General features: G+C 26.5%; 1 protein-coding gene and 1 long non-coding RNA gene across 5 annotated transcripts in view; one reads left to right on the top strand and one right to left on the bottom strand.

Annotated features, from left to right (window-relative positions):
• LOC123296756 (protein bric-a-brac 1-like) overlaps window positions 1-20793 on the top strand; it is a 461654-nt gene that overhangs the window by 320610 nt on the left and 120251 nt on the right. The window lies entirely within an intron of this gene.
• Window positions 10396-14282, bottom strand: LOC123296773. The gene is made up of 4 exons (XR_006535195.1): window positions 14272-14282; window positions 12803-12810; window positions 12441-12444; window positions 10396-10463 (listed from the first exon to the last, which is right to left on the bottom strand). It is a non-coding gene; the product is annotated as an uncharacterized LOC123296773 (long non-coding RNA).

Below are 20793 nucleotides of genomic sequence, written 5' to 3'. Positions count from 1 at the left end.
ATATAACAAAACTGTAAGAATAAATAATAATTATTTTAATTATTTATAAATGAATATTTTATTATGTTCTGTTGTTGAAGTAATACTAAGCAACAACGATATATATATACATCTGGGGCCATGATAATCTTTTGGCACATATTGCAGAACGATTGGAAAATTTAGAGGTTGTAACATTTTCATAGCTGAGAACATTTAAATTGAATATTAAATGAATTAAGATTTACTGGAAAGTAAACTATAACTCTATCATAGTACACTGTAAATTAATAATTTTAATATTGATCTACCATTACTAATAATCGAAATTATGTAATTTTTTAATTACTAAAAATAATAAATAAATACTCGTATTGTGAATCTGTCCGTCTCTTTATCTTTTTATTTAAGATATTTATAAAACTCTTCGTCAATAGTTTGTTTTATTTTATGAATTAGAAGTTAATAAAATATCAAAATATTTATACATACTTTAATTTATGATCAAACTTCAGGATAAACTAAGTCTAAATAATTTATGAAAATTTTAGGGGGCGGGAGTGGCCCGATTATTTAAATAAATACATTACTTCAAAATAGGCATATTTCACATTGGTCTTATAGGAAAACGGAAGATGGTAAATATGTTTTCATAGATTTCTTCGATTATTTAAATTATAGTTAAACGGTAGTAAAGACACAAATTTAAAAATTATTTATTTTCAATTTTGATAGTGAATTATGTTATAACTTCACAATATAATACGAAAAGTGGCAATTTTGTTTAATTATATAGGTTTAGATATTTCGAAAACCAAGGCAGATATCGAATTTTATTATTAGTTTTGTGTACATTTATGAAGTCATTAAAAAAATTCATCATCCAAGTGAAAATAAGGTACAAGTAATTTCAATCCTTAGTCTAAAATTGCTTGATGAAAGTGTTCGATGTCCTACATCTTGAAAATTGAAAATTCTTAAGGTAACTAATCGTTTTAAAACGCCTGTTAAATATCTTGCCTGGCCCTAGATCTAATACAATCGTATTTTACATTTTAATATTTACTTTGTAAGTTGAACTCATTTCAATTCAATTATTTATTTATTTCTTATATGTATATCTATATATAATATATTAATATATAAATTAATATTTATTAATTAGTTAATTAATTATAAAATTAGGTTATCATTAATAATAATGAATAATTTGTTCATTTATCATACAAGATGATTAATTGAAAAGTTTCCACGTTTATTTTTCGAAAACAAAAAATCAAAAAACAAACATATCAGCTCATTTTTCGGGAGAAAGTTTTTCTGGAGTGAAAACTTCTTTTGGCACGTTGAGTACTTGTTGGGGTGCATAAAAATCATGGAACTCGTGTCATCGTCACCGTCACCGTCATCGCATGTGTTTGTAATTGAACTCCTCTTAAACGGATGAACCGATTTTGATAAAGTTTTGTATGTGTGTTCAAATGAATGCGAACATGGTTTAGATTCACAGTACGGCCCATTAGAAAATGATTTTGGTTATTCCGCACCAAAAAATTAAAACCGATGAAATAAATGGTGGAAACGCATATAAATCATTACAATTCATCTTACTATTCAAATGTATTTATTTGCGTTCCCACCATATTTATCTAGAATTGTGAACAGATGTGTACATGTGTATTTATACAATTTACAAGTTATTTTGTTTTCACTTCTATTAGCAATCCCCCAATACTGAGAGACTTTTTAGGAGAGGATTTCTTCATGGTCTGTGGTTAATTTTTGTTGCATGAACGGCAATTTTTATTTGAAATTTGTTTCCTAGATCTCACTTTTCTCACTTTATTATAAGTATTTTCAGGTTAAAAAGTTTCCACCTAGAAAGCAAATGATCCATTCTGACGAACATGAACTCCCCCACCAAACTCTTAAATTTTTGTTTAAGTTATGTTTTGATTGGTTATAACTGCGAAACGAGCTATTAGCCATTATAGATTAAAATGAAGCCCCCCCCCCCTTTGTATAATTATATCGGCCTATAATTTTAATGAATATTGGTCGCTATAGACGACATGTCGTTAAAAAACTGATAATGTTATAGCCGATATCTTCATATATATTTATATAAGGACAGTCGAGGTTTTTCAATTTTGTCGTTATAATCAATTTTGAATGAATTTTCTGATTTCTTAATATATTTCCTTCTCATTCATTGTACATACAAGTATAGTTCCAGTCACAGGTGATCTAATAAACAATATAATAATACTATTTTTATGGTAAATAAAATAATAAACTATAATATTAAAATAATTTAAATAAAATTTATGTGCTAATGCTGTATAGTATGTAGTAAGTTATTTAAAAATAATTGAAGCGGATAAAATATAGATTATAATCTGATTTTTATTTTTTTTAATTTTAATATTATTTAAAACATTTATTTATTTTTAAATATTTTTTATTTAAAATATTCTTTCTTTTTTTAAATAATATATTCTTATGTTATTATTATTATATGTACTATTGTTAATGTTATTGTTATTTATAAATAACAAGTAGGTGTACTGTATGCTGTTAAGGTTTGCTACTGTTTATTATTATTATATTATTTATATTAAATTTTTATTTATTTTTATTACTTTTTAAAATACTATTCTTTAGAATAATATTATAATGTTATATTGTACAAATAACTACAATTCAGACATTTTAATGTGGCCTATATGCTATTCATACGAATGGTTTAATTTTCTATTTTTAATTTATGTTTGTTTACTAAATTTTGTATACAAGTTTAAACGTCGAAGATCATCTTTCGATTATTATTGATCATTTTTATGATATAGTAGTCAGTCTTAATTAAAGAAAATGGAAAAAAACTAGACACTACCAGGGCTGATTTATGTTTTAATTAACTAGCTTTCTTGTCTACTTCTTTGACTGTTCGAAACAAGCCTTGTGATTTAAAATTTGGAAACAAACATATAATGCCTTTTTAGCACTCTTTACCCTCTTTTAGCACTCTTTAATAGGATTCAGTTTTCTCAATTTAGTCCATCACGATTTGTGTTTTTTTCTAAAAAATTAACAATCCAGACAAGAGAAAAAACAGATTTAAAAATAGTATATAACACATCTAGGGAGTCTTAAAAGTAAAGAAGGTCTCAGATCTTATGTTCATTGTGGCCCGATACGAAGCCGAGAGTGACAAACATGACATTTGAGACATTGTTTACTTGGTGTGTTCACCTGTTTTTATCCCCGAAGGAGGAAGAAAGCGGCAACTTCGTTTTGCACAGCGGGCAGAAAAATGTCTCACGAAGGTGAGAAAAAGTGTTTTTATGAAGGCTTTTTTGGAGGGAGTTTCTCAAACGGGTATCTTTGCGAATGAACACCTTTTCGGTGAGCTGTATGATAAATATCAAGTCCTCGTGATGATTTATGTTCCAACCTCTTGATTAATAATTTGATAAAACATTGATATTTGTTTATGCAAACATAAACATAAATTATCTCAGATTACCGTACTATTTTCTTGAATCCATTTGTGAAGTTTTAAGTTCACGTTATAATAATCTATATATATATATATATGTATATATATATATATGTATATATATATATATATATATATATATATATATATATATATATATATATATACAATTTAATTATGTATTATTTTATTTATTATTATTAATTATTAATTATTCACTAAAAATCTTTTGTTTTTTTGTTTTTGTATTTAAAAAAAAAAATCAAAGATATAAATCTAGACATTTTGTTATTTTTTTAATATTGAATTCTTATAAAAATTTAGAATTAAATACAATAAGTTTTTTAAATAAATAATAAAACAAAAGAATCATACAGTATTTTATGGTGCAGACAGACCAAAACTAATAATGCCCTTCATATTCATTCATTTTAAATATCACTTTAAATATCACTTTAAAGTATTTTACATATTATTTACATATTTTATAAAAATCTATAACTAACTGTTTTTGTTTTCATTATAATATTATTTGTTTTTAAAAAAATTAAAATTATTTGAAATTTTGTTAGACTTTCTAATTATAATAATAATTGGTTTTTTTGCCCTTTAAATCCGAGGACCAACAGAAGATTAGACTTGTGGTTGAAATTGTTTGTACCTTATTTTCAACTTTAATGATGAATTTTGTTATAACTTCATGAATTTTGACGAAAAATAAGAATAAAATTTGTCGATGTCTGCCTTGGTTTTTGAAATATCGAAAGTTAAATAATTAAACAAAATTTTCAATTTTCGATATTTTTAATTTTTATTTTTTCATCTTTTTTAAATAAAATTCACTGTAATGGACTAAAATTCATTTAAATATCACGAAAATCATAAATTAATCTTACTGACCAGCTCTGTTCTGACACCTAACTGACTGACAATCATAACTGTTATTTATATCCAATATACAATCTGTATAACAGTTTTCGTCTTTAATAAATTCATTTTAGTACCACGTAAAACCTAACCGTTTCGAGAGCATATATCTGACCCCAGTTCTATCGTTTGCTTGACTGACCGCAGTAAGTGTGTGTACACAACTAGTATAACCAAACGATGATCAAATGATCAGCTTTAATAAATTCAACGAATTTTTTTGGTCTGGCTATTCCATTATAAGGACATGACTTTTATTTTGTAAACTAGAGAATTATGAAATTGAAAAATTGAAAGATACTGCACATAGCTCTGTGATATTAAATAAGACATAATTTGATAGACTGAGTCTTATCTAATTTGCATAATACTGTGCATATTGATTGATTGATTAAAAAACCGATTACTTTGAACTATTATATTTTATTATAACTATTTTTTATTTAATGCATTAATTTATTGTATTTCTTTGTTTTAGGTAAGTACCATGGCGTTATTTATTTTAATTACCCGGTAGCAAGTAAGTCAATCTATTATTAAGTCGATTGTTTTCTTTATATCCCCATGAAAATGCAAAATATTGTGATAAGTGAAAATACCTCGATAATCCTTCCATAAAATCAGGTCAAATGTGGAAAAAATGTCAGATTATAAAAGTATGTCGCATTTAAAAGATGAGAATATCCTCATATTTACGTTATTTTTAGAAATATCGACTTGAAATTTTGTACAGTCATACAGGGTGGTGAGTCACATTTTTTAACATAACGGAAATCCGAACTTTATGAACGTCGATTCTTAATATTTTGCATAACGTCAGAAATGGTTAGCGATGTTTTTATAACTGATACCGATTTTCATGATAAAATTTAATTTTTTCAATATTTAGTCCACACTCATAATTATTACAAGTTTATTGAAATATTTGAATTCATAACACTATTAAATTATCAATTTGTCCAGATTTTACATTACCTACATAGCACACAAAAGTTTATTTTTTAATTTTATAACTAGTGTTCTTTGGAATGTAAAAAATGAACAAATTGATTATTTAATAGGGTTGGATTCGAGTATTTCCATAAACTTGTAATTATTTTGATTAATTAAAGACCAAAATAATGAACAAATTAAAAATGCTAATTTTGTGATGAAAATATGTATACCTATGGATATAAAAAAATATTCTAAGCAACTTTTTCTAATAGTTTAATTAATTAATTTATTAGTGGACATATGAATAAATATTTTTGATTTTTATACATTTTTCATTGAACCTTGAGAATTAAATATATACAAAAATAAAATTTAAAAAAATATATCAATTTGATTTATAAAAATAAATGATTTAACAAAGATAGGAATAATAATACCTAATAAAAAACGTACATAATAATTAACATAAATAATATTAAATGTATAGATAAGTTAGATATCTGTAAGTGGTGAAAGAGAAGCTTAAAACTATTAAAATAACTGACTATATGAATATAAAATAAAATATAATATAATATGTATATATTTAAAATATGTTTTATTATTTCCGGTCATTTAAGTCATATTCAACATATATATTGTAAATGATGTAAGAATTTTTTATTTAAATAATAGATTATACCTACCTACTGTATTATGTTATATACATCACATGAATGTAATTACAATATTTATTTATTTATTTTATTTTATTTATATTTTTATTATTTTTTATTTAAATTTGTTTATACTATATTTTTAAAATGTATAATTATAATTATATATAGAACTTTATGGTTATTTTATAATTATTATTACACCATGTATATATGAAATATACATAGTATATTAAGTTTAGTCCCAAGTTTGTAACTCTTAAAAATAATGATGCTAGGAAAAAAACTTTGTCATAGGTGTCCATAAAATCACTTAATTAGTCCATTTCCGGTTGTCCGTCCGCCTGTGGACACGATAACTGAAAAACGAAAAAAGATATCGAGCTGAAATTTTTACAGCGCACTCAGGACGTAAAAAGTGAGGTCAAGTTCGTAAATGAGCATCATAGGTCAATTAGGTCTTGGGTCCGTAGGACCCATCTTGTAAGGCGTTAGAGATAGAACAAAAGTTTAAATGTAAAAAATGTTCTTTATCAAAAATTAAACAACTTTTGTTTGAAACATTTTTTCGTAAACATCACTGTTTACCCGTGAGGGCGCCAATTAGGCGGAAATTTTATAATATGTACTATACTTGATTATCAGATATATGTGTCACATGTTTGTATGTGTAATGTGATAAAGAAATCAACACTGACTATGCATGGTATTTCAACAATTAACTCAGTCAATTGTTTGTTTTTTCTTGTTATTATTGAAATTGATTTTTTTATGAGGTGAAATACTATAAATATGTTTCTATACTTGAATAACTGTTTCCTCTTAAAAATTTCAGTAAATGAAAATTTCTGATAGGCGCATAAGATTTTACTATGTTCTCGAAAATTATCTTTTCTAAAATTTTTGGAAAATCTGTTGTGTTAGTACAAGACAGACATATTTTATTCCAAAAACTGCTTAAGTTAGAAGGAGAATGCGACTTAAAAATATGTCATTATTGCATTTAATCGAAAAAAAACACGCCAACTACGGAAAAATGCTTTTGCCAAAAGTTATCAAGGGCAATAGAAGACATTCACCTGTGTCCATGACTTTAATCTACAATTATCGATAAACTGCCAGCGTATTTCCTCCGAAAGCTAATGTTTTTCGAAAAAATCTTTTAACAAAAGTTTGCTAGTTTTTTATGAGGATCAACTGTTTAATTTAAAGTTTTATTCTACCTTTTAACGTTTAGGATCTAAATTGGCTATTAAAGTCACTCAGAAATTCTATGAACTATATCCCCCATCAAACTCGACAACTTTTGTATTAAAAGTTATTTTTTTATTGGTTAACTACAAAACGAGATATGTAGATATATAGTTGGCCCACTTTGTATATATAGTTACCTAATAGATTTTTTATCAGCTGATTAATTTTGAAAATACATAAAATTTGATTAACACATGATTAACCCCAAACTGTAAGAAAAGGTTTATTTTACCAAATTTCGCCAACTTTTTAAGTCATAAACTTTCAATTATCTTTTAATATATTTTTAGTATTTCTGGACAAATCTTTGTGAGTATTTAATGGTGGTACAATGGTATGTACCACCCTGTATATAATCTCCCCAATCTACCAATCTACCCAGTAGTCAGTAATATCAGTTACTAATTCCAATTCTTGCTATAGCAGCAGGTATTAGAGTTATCTACATTATATGTATTATTGTAGTAATATCACCTAAAGTTAACTTATTTAGTATTTATAAAGTAGATACTACATGTACAATCTATTCTATTAGGTAGCTCTACCTACCTACCTACCTACCTACCTACCTGTTCAATATTGTATATACAATTCTATAATAGTATGTAACCAATTCTTCATTTATATACCTATCTACCTACCAATGGTTTTGTTGTTCACAATTAATAAATAATTAAATAAACAACAATGCATTACAATTATATATTATTAGTAGGTAGTACATACGTATGTAACAATATATGTATATACGTAGGTAGTTTATTTAAGTCAAGTTGGTACAAGTCTAGTTGCATTACAAGTCTATGAGTGAACTTAAAGTACAGGGTTTATCTTCAAAGGCAGAGAGAAAAGTGAAAGACTAATAAAAAATGTAAAAACGATAGCTGTTACAAGTTCCTTACGTTCTCTGTCGCCTTACATGGCCTCGTGGCTACCAACGAATTTTTTTACGAATTTTAATACCGTTTGCAGTTAGGAAGTCTGAGAATACTTGATTCGTACGGGATACTATATAGGCACTCCCCATTTACAAAGCTTATATGTTATTATCTGTTAATAATTAAGGGGCTGTATCCAGTTGCGAGAGCGCAAAAACACGTCTTTTATAATTTTTTTTTGTCATTTTTGCATTTAGGACACTTCTTCGCACTATGATACAATACATCATTGGATGAATTTTATTTTGATGAATAAATTGTTTAATAATTTATATATATAAGATTAGGTTAATTATCAGAAATGAGTTTTTTTTACACAAATATAAAAACGTATACATATTGGACATTTCTTAAATTTTAAGATATCCTTCTCGATTTGACAAATTTAATATGGTACAGCTGATTTGGTACAGCAATTTAATATGGTACCTGTTGGCGTTCTGCTGGAGGTCCTCTAAAAAAATGTGTAAAAAATCAAAAAATCCACAAAATTTCTTTAGTCGATAGAGGAATACAGATATTAATCGAAGGAAAAGTCAAAATTATGATTTTAATATCTAAAATATCGAAATAATTTTCAGTAATTTTATTCCTTCGATGAATACCTTGGGAAAAGATCTAAAAAAATTGTGTAAAGATTCGAAACCAATCGGTCGTGCTGTTTCGGAGAAATTTTTCTTACCGATTTTGAAAACGCTGTTTCGAGAAAAACGAGTTTCAAGTTTCAAAAGACGTTTACGCTCAGTTATAAAATTTTTTGCATTACGTTTATCTTCGTGAATAATTCTGGAATCAACTTGAAATTTTCAGAGAATTTACTTAAAATATATATGTACATTCTGAAAGTGCAAGAAAAAAAACGATTATTTAAAAATTCTAACTAAATTTAAGCTTTAAAACATTAAAGAAAGCAAAGTTTTCAAAGAATGCATTTTGTGGTATTTTATCTTGTATCGAATCTAGGAGGTGTAGAACGGTACATATATTTCCATATGTAACCATTCTTGAATCATGAATATATTTCTTGCAAATAGTACTTATTTCTAGAGTGAACGCAATCAAATTACCCTACTACTTGTGTAAATTAATTAACCACCCGATATGTATTAAGAATGAAAAACAAATTGAAGATCAAGTATCCCCAGTCTCTCATATGTCTTACCCTAGGCTGAATATTAAATAATTAAAATAATTTTTTTCAATATCTATATTAAAGATGATTAGCTCTCCTATACCTACCCTAGCTACCATTTAACATGTAAAGTTACAGACAATGTTTACACACATATCTAATTACCATACATGAATGGCTAGGTAGCTATACTATCATGATATATAGACATATAATAGTCATATATACAGAGTGTTCTATAATTGTCTGCAGAACTTTCGCTTCCTAAATAAGCTGAGAAAAAAATAAGCTTTTTCCGATATTATTTATCAAGTGAATAAATAAAAATGGTTTAGAGACACATTTTAAATTTATAATGAAAGTCATTTTACTTTAAATATTTGTTTCCGTGTGAATTTGGGGATGGAAAGTGTATATAAATACTCTTATTTAAAAATGCAACGACTTGTCCAAAGATGGTCAGAGATGGTTAGAGATATCGAAAAAAATTATTAGAAAAAGTTGCTTAGAATATTATATTTCAATTTCATGACCAAATTTGTTTTTTCAATATTTTGAACACACTCAAAATTACTACAAGTTTATTGAAATATTTGAATACATTACACTATTAAACTATGAATTTGTCCAGTTTTTACATTCCATACCACACTTGTTAAAAAATTATAAAATAAACTTTTATAACCAGTGTGCTATGGAATGTAAAAACTGGCAGTAATCGGTCGAGAACTTTGAACTTGAAATTGAAGTACAATTTTTTGAACAAATAACATACTCTCATGTACAAATGGGTGATTTCAACGTGGTATGTACATCACGTGATACATTGCGCTTTCAAGACCAAACTAGAATTTTCACACCCTACTAAAAATTAACATAGTTAAATTGCTCAACACAGCTATAGAAGAATAAGATGTACAACGGGTATAAAACTATTATAAATAATAACTACACTTGTTAATGGGGGAATTACTTCAACTAAAATTAATAGGAATGTTCATTTTCATGAGCCGATAATTAAACTACTCACATTAATCAATTCATAAAAATAAAATTCATTCAATAAAACACTAATTAAACAGAGGATATGTTTTTTCATAGTGTGAAGGAGTGACCTAAATGCAAAATTACTACAAAAAAAACTTCAACAAAATCTGATACAATCTAATTCTTACAATTTCAACACAATATACGTGGCGTGATTTTCCCGTAAGTACACAGCCCGCTTCGGTCAATTATATGCTTTATTTATTTATATGCGCAAGATAAATTGCGCACAAAACTTTATTTATTTACAAATTTATTATTTTATTTATTTACAAAAAATTTTAAAATTTTTTTTAAAAGTAAATTTTGCATTTAGTTCACTTCTGCACACTTTGATAAAACAAATCCTCGGTTTAAGTAGTGTACCATTGGATGAATTTTATTTTAATGCATACATTCTTTATTAATATATTAATATAAGAGAAGGATAATCTCGTAAGAAAAGCCTCAGATACAAATTTGGTAAAGAACACTTTCTTCTCTTTTTTTCTCATCTTATTCAAGAAGCATGGGTTCTACAGACAATTATGGAACATCCTATATATACATATACTACCTGTGTATGTAGATGTATATATGAATATTATATATATTGATTTGTCTTAATTACAATTTATTATATAGAATTGGTTCAATTTATCTAATATTCATAACATACAAATCCCATGAAATCTTGTTAATTTAATATCAAATATAGATATCTACTATACCTACCTACCTACTATATATGTGTATATACCAAACCATTTTACTACCTATCTACCTACCTAGATATATTAGTAGGTAGCACTAACTACAATTAGAATATAACATACATGTATATACACTATTTAATATTAGTATCTACTACATACTAAAGTCTCATTTATATTAAGTAAAAATTTGAAAATTATTTTAAATTATATTTTCTCACCGATTTGTGTCCGTAGAAGGCAACTTTAATAAAAAACTCAACAAACTCTTGCTTTTGATTAAGACATGCGGGAACACTCGTTTTACGATGGAAAACAAGTATTGTAATCGCGAAAAATTATTAAGATTTCAACGGAAATATTCATTTTGAAATTTCTGGAACCTTATTTGACCAGCTTTGATTTGACGTTCGTATAGATAATATACAGTGCAACCTTAATATAACGTCCCCTTGAAATGTCCATAAAATTAATGTAAAATATACCTTTATATTGCGAACATTTTTTGCAAACAATCTCTTTATATCGAATTGTCAACTATCAAAAAAACGTGTATGTACCTCTAATTAACGAATTTTGTCAATCTTAAACCTTTATATAGTCCCTCCCACAAACATATAACCCTTAATCCCGTAGTATGTGATTCATGTCGCGACAGGTTCCGATACGTTTGTTTCATAAACCAATCATAGGTGTTTGATAGAAAGTAATGTAAGTACTGCTGCTCGTCACTATTGTTAAAAGTTCAAGTTGCAGTGGCGCAGAAACGTAAAAGGTGTTCAAAAAACATTCTTAATTGCCTCTTTATAACAATTTTAAGACCAAACTAACCTGAATATAACAAGCCTCAGTTATTTTAACGAATTACTTGATATAACGAATTTTTTTTTTTCCTTTCGATTTGTTATAGAGGTTGCACTGTATAACTGGAAAAACTGAAAATCATTAGGCATAAAATTTTGAAATTTTGGATTTAACACTGTTTAAAAAATGTGGCCTTTTATTAAATCTAGCATTATGTTTAATAATGATAGCAACCAAACGTGGCTTTTAAATTTAGCTGAATTAACTCTAGTGTAAAATAGGCTTAGCTACAATGTGTACATATATTTGCATTACGTAAATATCATTAGTAATTAAGATTACGTTTGGAGTATGAAAATCTAAATATAAAATAATTACGCTTTCTAAGACGCAAGTATATGTGTTTAAGGCTGTTGTCTCACTATAGAAAATTCTAAAATTTTTTATACTTATGTAGAATGTAATAATACATTTACCATAAAAATTTAGATTGAGTGTCTCTAACTCTATAAATATAAATTTCGGACAGTGTGTGATTTGTTGTGTTTTTCACAAGTTTTTTAATTTTGGAAAAACAAAACTAGATTTAAGATACATCAAAAATCTAACTGAATATTTATATATTTTTTCTGAGCTTTAACAACAGAAAAGCAAAATTATTGACCGCTTCATTCTAGAGATATAATTACTCAAAGTAATTAAATTTTATTTTTAAACAGAAACAATTATATTTAGAGTATAAGCAGTTGAATAGAGATGTCTATTATCATACAGGACTTTAATAATATAAATATAATGCAGAAGTTTGACTACGACGCTTGTACATTAGAGCTAAAAAGAATATTTTATTTGACTATGTATGTATACTAAGCTTGTGTACTTTTGCTGTTATATAGTACACTTTAAAAATATTGTACGAAGACCAGCTTAAGTGGTACCTCTAAATCTATGTAAGTATTTCAAATTGATCGACATTACAGATTATGAGGGAATTATCTTTTATTGATCACAAATAATAATAATCAAATAGCAAAGAAAAAAACTTATATAATTTTTCTTCAATAGAAGGGTTGTGAAGGCAAATAATGTTGGCATGGCAATTCACGAAATATTTGTGAAGGCGTTTAAGTGAAACATCAGTTTTTCGAAAGGGCTTGATTAAAATCACTGATACATTCTGTACCATAAACTAGTAGGCTGCTATAGATATCCTAGGCTACACTTAGGCTGCATTTCATATTACCTATACATACATACATGTTAATATACATAATATATTTTAATAGGAATATAGGAATCAGGAATCAAGAGTTTAATAGATACTATATATATATATATATATTAGATGGTCAAATTTAATGGTTATATTACATATACACATCACATATAATATAATTATTTATACATGTTCCTGTAGGAATCAATTAATACTAAACTAAACTGCTTACCTACGTAGGTACAACGTATCAGTAGTAATATATTTATGATCAAAAGCTAAAACATTATATATCATGTTGTTTGTATCAATATATTATATTATATAATATGTAACTATATTATAATAATTATGATTATAGATTTATTCAAATTCTTTATATCAATTAATGTTTCATAATATTAGAGTTTTGAGTGCTATACAATACGTTAAAGATTTATTGGAAATTATAAATATCAATACATACGTAAATAATAAAGTTTAATTCATCGAAGTGATATTAATTCTAATTAAAAGAAAAAAAATTACGAGTAAGTTTTACTCTTTTGTATCATTTAAAAATACTAAATTCATTTGGTTTTAAGCAACCAATTTGGGTCCTATTTTTACCCTACTTACAAAAACTATCTTTTAAACTTTTCAAAAAAGTGGGGTTATGGTACCAAAATTTCGAAAAAATGTTATGAAAAAATTTTGATCCAAAAGCTAGTAGGTATCAAAAATAATTCCATCCAGATCAGATAAAATTTGGGTGTATTATGAAAAAAATCGATTTTTTAACTTTATGACGTCAACAAAATCCAAAAAGGTAAATTTTGCTCTATCACATCCAGATTTTGTCCAATTTTTATAAATCAAGTATGAAATGATACTAAATTTGGGCCACACTTTTCAAATTTAATCTATCTATAAAAGTTTTGAAAAAGTGGGGCCCTGTTACTGATATTTCGCAGAAAGGTGAATGTTAGCAAAAAAATAACAAAAATGAAAAGTTTGACCCCAAATTAGTAGGTTTCAAAAAAAAATCAAAAAGTCAACCCTAGTAGCTCAGTTGGTTAAACGTAAGAAATTCTGCTCGCAGCATACCGTTTTTTTTCCAGTCTTCAAAAGTTTGTAAAAAATTACAGTTTTGTTTTTTTGACACAAGTTTCTGTTTTTGTCCGTTTAGTGGAAAACCGGCTTAAGAACAACCAAAATTTTATTAAAATTCGCATTATTAAAAAGCTCAACCTATATACTTATATAAACAAGTGTTTTACATTTGAGAATTGAAGTGTTCGCTACACCGCTTTTTATAAAAGACATCAAGTTTACATTTTTTTTTAAATTGTTAAATAATAAGAATAAAAAAAAGCTTATTTTAACTTTTTTTCCATATAATTATTTTATAATTTTAAAGTTGTTAGGTTGTGAGGTTAAACATGCTTTATCTATATAAGTTAACACTTAACGAAGTGCATATATGTTATTTTTTATATATATAAATATAATAATAATAATAATAATAATAATAATAAAGCTACCTACGTAGGTAGGTTCATGTATGTTGCTTGTATATATCTAAGTTGTTAGTTGAATTAGTTACTCGAATAAGTGTCTTGTCTGTGTCTTTAATTGTTTGTACATTGTGATTTCTAATTATGTCAAGATGTATTCATTCTATATAGCATGAGGTGAACCTGAGTATACAGGATGGACTATTTTAATATATTATATAATTTTATAGTTGAAGACTCAAAAAAGAACTGAAATAAAATAAGACCTAGTTGTCCGGGTTGCATTAATAGTGTTAGTTTAGATCTTAAAAGATAAAATAACACTTTAAATTAGAATGTTGATCTTCTTAAATTAACTTTTATGATGAAACTTTAATTTTTTTATTGGTTTTCTAAAGAACGAGCTATAATAGATTAAAATGGTCCACTTTGTATAATACAATGTAGCTTATCTTATTTTATAGCTGACTTTCACAAGATAGTTCACTCAAGTTCACAGGCTTTATGTAAGAAATAATCCGCTTGTGTCTCTGGATGATCTAACTTATTCAACCCCCACCCCCACCCCCAATCCATAACACACGCAATATATGCTTTTTATTATGAAACCAAATTACTGTAAGCTATGTGTAATTTTGATTTATGATCTATATTATTGTAAAGTTTCATTAAAATCTATTCAGTTGTTTTAAAAATCTTCCAGATAAGTTGGCGGGTACCAGCTAAATCATAAAAGATATTTCCCTAAAATAAAATGTTATTTAAATCAAAAACACTGAGGAGTATTGATATCAACTTCGATGCAAATCACTCCCAAAGTAACTTTCTATCCCAATTAAATCCTCTTTAACAATTTTTCACCAAGATACGGAACACGCCTTCCATAAATTTTGATAAAGAATGTTTATGCAAAATTTGAAGTAGATTGTACCGAGGAATCGCTCTGTTCCATACAAATTCCGATACATTGTCTAAATTTCAGGTCTATGCGATCGGGGGTTTATGCTGTGTGTTGATCCGTCAGTTAGTCATTCAGGACAAACATTTTATATGTATAGATTAAAGCCGCTGGGCAGCTCACAAAGGGCTTTACCAATGGAGAAAGAATTAGTACCTTGAACCCAATTTGAATTCAACCTTTAATGAGTCTTTAGTTTCTATCTGTATTGCTAATTTACTATTGTTATTTACTGGCCAGCATTTGTATTGAAATGAGAGTATTTTATCAGAATGAAGGTAGGTTGAAGACTGGTTGTCATTGGGTTTTGTTAGCGAACAAAATAAAAAATGTTCATTCCTACAAGCTAACTATTTCATTTTGTTTTATAAATTGTAGCCAACGTAAATCATTGGTTATAGATTGATTGTACCATATTTCACTTTTTAAACGTCAAATATTGAGGAGGTAAAGTTCAACATAATGTACCATTTATACATGGTAATATGTACGTATTTAAGAATTGTATTCCTATTATTTATAGGTTTCTTATTATTGGTATACGAAGTGTAAATGTATTTTTGAATCAGATTATAGTATAATAATAATAATATAAAAACAGGACATATAATTCACATATGAGACGACATGTTTGTCTTGTGATGTGTGAGGTTATGTCAAGTGTACTTTTATATAAAATTCTACTTTTTTTTTATTTTATATTTTATATTATACTAGCGGCCCCGACGGACGTTGTCCCGTAAAAACGTAACTCCAATTCATGAATACCTATACTACGTTTAGCCTGTCCGCTAAACCCATCCCGCTAAACCCCAATTTAACTCCTATTTATTGGAGTGGCCTGACCTTCGACCTTTGGCCTGACCTTTGATAGTAGAGCTCGCTGCGCTCGCATATAGCTCTAATAAATGCCTATTGACAATACCTGAATACTATTAAAAATACATAGTACACATAGTATACATAATGTGATATGATTTATATGCGCTCCCACCATTTAATGAAATTTCATTTTTTTGGTACGGAGCCCTCAAAAACAGTTGTACTGGACCAAATCTAAACCATTCTCGAATCTCCACGAACACACACAAAAAATTTCATCAAAATCGGTCCAGCCGTCTAGGAGGAGTTCAATTACATACACACGCACACAAGAAATATATATATTAAGATGTATATGCACTTCTATATAATACCACAAACACATTTTATGTTAAATGAAGGGTGCACTGTACTTTATTTCATATCGGTCTTCTGACAAAAAAAAAATACGGGGAAAAACATCAAATACAAAGTAGTTATGTTGCTCGCGGCACTGTTTTCCTGAACTCTTTAATATTTATTTGAATTCTTTATTTTATTGATGATACTCTTTGCGAGAAAAAAGACTTTTATGATTAAAACTGACATGATTGCTAGAATTTTAAGACTATTATTTGTACGTTGTAAGAAAAGACGTATAACTAATAATATTTTGAAAATTTCTCTTGATATCGAAAATTTGGATTCTTACTTTTCGTCTTATATTGTCAAATTATGTAATAATTCACCATGAAAATTGAAAAAATATATATTTTTTTTTTAATTTTTACCGTGCTCATACATCTTTAATAAGTCTGGCACAACGGAGTTTTTTTTTTCAATATTTTTTAAGGTTTTAGCTTAATTTAAATAGTTTATTTTTAATTGCCACCGACTACTAGTTTGGAGAAATCTATGAAAACATATCATCCATCTACTGTTTTTCCATAAATCAATGTTAAGTATGTCTACTTTTGATGTCATTTGTTTATTTAAATAATCGGGCAATTTTAATTAAAAGAAAAATCAAACCTTTTATCCAAAATTTCTCTGGCGCTCATACATCCTTAAAAGAAGCTGTTGCAGTATTGCAAGAACATTTTAAATGAAATTTCAAATGTTTTTCTGTTTTACAAAAGTTTTCGGTACAGCAATTTCACCGATGTCAATTTTTAGCTTTGTACCTTTGGAATAAAAAATTTTTATGCACAGAAAAAAGAGGTGACTTGAAGAGGTGAAAAAATTATTTTCCACGTTTTTCCTGAATATTTGTAACTTATTCGAGAACTATGCATTTTCGAGAAAAAATTGGCGAAAAAAGTCGAAAGTTTTATCGTGAAATTACGATAACAAATCATAAACTATGATTTGTACTTTTATAAATAGAAAATAGGAAGTATTAAATTTAAAAATGAAAATTTTCAATTGTTTAATTGTATATTTTCACTATTAATGCCTCAATAAATATGTTTTAAATGGGTAAACCTTTAACTGTTAATAGTTACCATTTTTATTTCGTCTTAAAACTAAAATTCCATTTCTAATTACTAAACAATAATTTTCATAAAATAAAATAAAATATTTTTAAATTAAATATTAAAAATAATATAAAATATAATTAAATAACACATATATTAGCATTAAATTTAAATTGAATGATCATCATTCGATAATTGAATTTTAAAATAATATGACTAACTGTCATAGAGAGAGAGAGAAAGGCAGATGATCTGATAGAGAAAGAGATAATGTAATGGAGTGTATCAGCTATATATATAAAGTTAAACTAATAATCTATCACGTATAATATAAATATAATATCATAGTATTAATACTTTTAATATACATATTCATACATATTAGTCAATCTATTAATATATTATGTAGTGATTTATCACATATTATTATTGATCAATTATTATTATTTTTTCTTTTCCAAGGTTCCTTTTGAGTTTATACTTCATTCAAATATGTAAAATTCTATAAATTTTAGTACTCAAAGTAATTTTAATCCCAGCAATTGACTGAGTATATTGTTGTAATACTATATATAGATAGTGTTGATTATTGAAATGTTTGTTTTCTTCACGTAATGTAAAAAAGAGAGATAGCCTGACATACATACATGTTACACACACATGACTGATATTCCTATATAATACTTACTATGTTATTTAACCCTTACGGGTTAACATTAATGACAAATTGCTTGGAACAAAGTTGTTTATTATTTTATAAGGAACATTTTTTATATTTAAACTTTTGTTCAATCTCTAACGGTTTACAAGATGGGTCCTTGATATCTTTTTTCGTTTTTGAGCTATAATGTTGTCAAACGGGCAACCGAAAATGGACTAATTAGGTAGTTTTATGAACACCTATACCAAAATTGTTCATTGCATCAATATTTTTAAGCGTTTCAAACTTGGGACTAATCTTAGTATGCCTTGATACATTTCATATATACATGGTACAAAAATATACAATTCATTTGACAATTAGAAATTCTGAAATATTGTCAAAATCCCATATCAGAAAGCGCTTTTGTGGACCCGTTCCAGGCGTTATTTCAAAACTTTTTAATCTAATGATAAAATAATCTGAATTTTTATAATTTTTGGGTCCTTATTTGTTCTTAAAATCTAAAAACTAAGAAAAATATTTTAAATTGCTTAAATATTCTTGCCTGCCATGAAAAAAAAATTTATTTGTATTTAATTTTATGTGACAGGGAGGTCCTGATTGTTAGCTGCAACTTTTTCAATCGCCAACATTCTATAAGCTTGCATTGTATCTACAGTGCTGGATTTATACAAGGGTCGTTTTGAGCTTATTCGAAAAATATTCAGGGATGGGAAAATTTGGAAATGAGAGAAAACATTTTTTTAATATCTAATATATTCTATACATCAAATCAGATGTTAATACTTCAAGGCTTAGATTGTGGAAATTTAATTGATGAATTTTCAAAACAAAAAGACAGGCGCGTTTGTCTCTGAAAATATGATAGATACATTGAAATTCATGAGTAATCCTAATTCTTAGTAGACAAAAAATTGTTAAAAATATAATTAACCTATTTACACAAAATTTTCTGTTAAGAATCATTCATTTTATTTCTCTAAAATTTGTATATCGAAACTTTATTCATTTTATGTTAAATTTCGGTAATGAGGCGGCATTTTCACAGTACCCAATGGAAGCGCTAAGGTTAAATAGGGCCCTTTGTTTCTACCATGGCATTGCTTTTTGAAAATAACCAATTATAATTTAATTAAGAGAACAATACTTATTTCGTTAAAAAGTTCATGAATATGACTAAGTAAAAGCTATAATTTTTTAATTTTATAATATCGCTTAAATGAAATATAAAAATCGATTTTTTCAAATTAATGACTTCAAATAATATTTTGACTAACACTATTATATTATAAAATTAAGTAAAATGATGATATTTAAATGAAATAAACATATCCAATCAATTTGTAAATACATAATTAATATTATCAATATACCTATAGTCGATATAGTAGATATTGATATTATTAACATATATATAATATAATAATAATAATAATAATAATAGTAATAATAATAATAATAATAATAAAATTTAATATTTACATATATTATATAATAATATATAAATTAAATGTGTTATTTATATTCATATATATTTATAATATTAATTATTAAAATCAATTTATTTATTATAAATACGATTGATTTATGCTATAACTATGTTATATCTATCACAATTAGATCGTGAGCCTATTCATAGAGAGCACACCGTATGGTCGATCAACTGAATCGATCGTTGCGCTCGATGCGGACAAAATTTCGTTAAATCATGCTCAAGTTCAGAATTAAAATAAATTTTATTTATTATATTTTTTATATAATAAATTCCATTTTATATCTGAAAGATTGAATAACGATAATAAATATTTAATAAATTTAACAATAACAGTTTATGCCCGATGAAATCAGTCAATTTGATAGTTCACATAATATTTGTTTTCGTTACTGTATTCTACTTACTTTTTTCAGCTGATCCAAGGAATAAAATTTAATGAAACTTATATTGTAACCTTTATGTAGGAACAATAAATTTTTACTTTAAATTATACTTTTTTTAATAAATAATTGGCTTCCAACACATTAACTAATGTTCTAAAAGTATGATTTAATGTTGCCGTCAGATGTCGTTTTCCTCGCGCTCTCTACGAATTGAAAAAAATCATTGATGATGTCAAATAGTCAGTACGGCCAGTACGGTCAGTCTTTGGAATGAAAATAGTAGACTTTGAAGGGCAGTTAAGTTTATTCATACACTGTTATTGTAGTCCTGGTTTAAGACACCGGTTGGCACATCGCATACGGTTTTCCCAATGATTCTTTTTTTCAGTCGTTTAAAAAATTGATAAATTGAAGCTAAGTGAAAAGGAAGCACAACTT

The sequence above is a fragment of the Chrysoperla carnea genome, chromosome 3, assembly GCF_905475395.1.
Source record: "Chrysoperla carnea chromosome 3, inChrCarn1.1, whole genome shotgun sequence".
NCBI classification, from domain to species: Eukaryota; Metazoa; Arthropoda; class Insecta; order Neuroptera; family Chrysopidae; genus Chrysoperla; species Chrysoperla carnea.
Note: the sequence above shows the minus strand (reverse complement) of the source record. Positions and strands in the feature narration are given on the sequence as shown.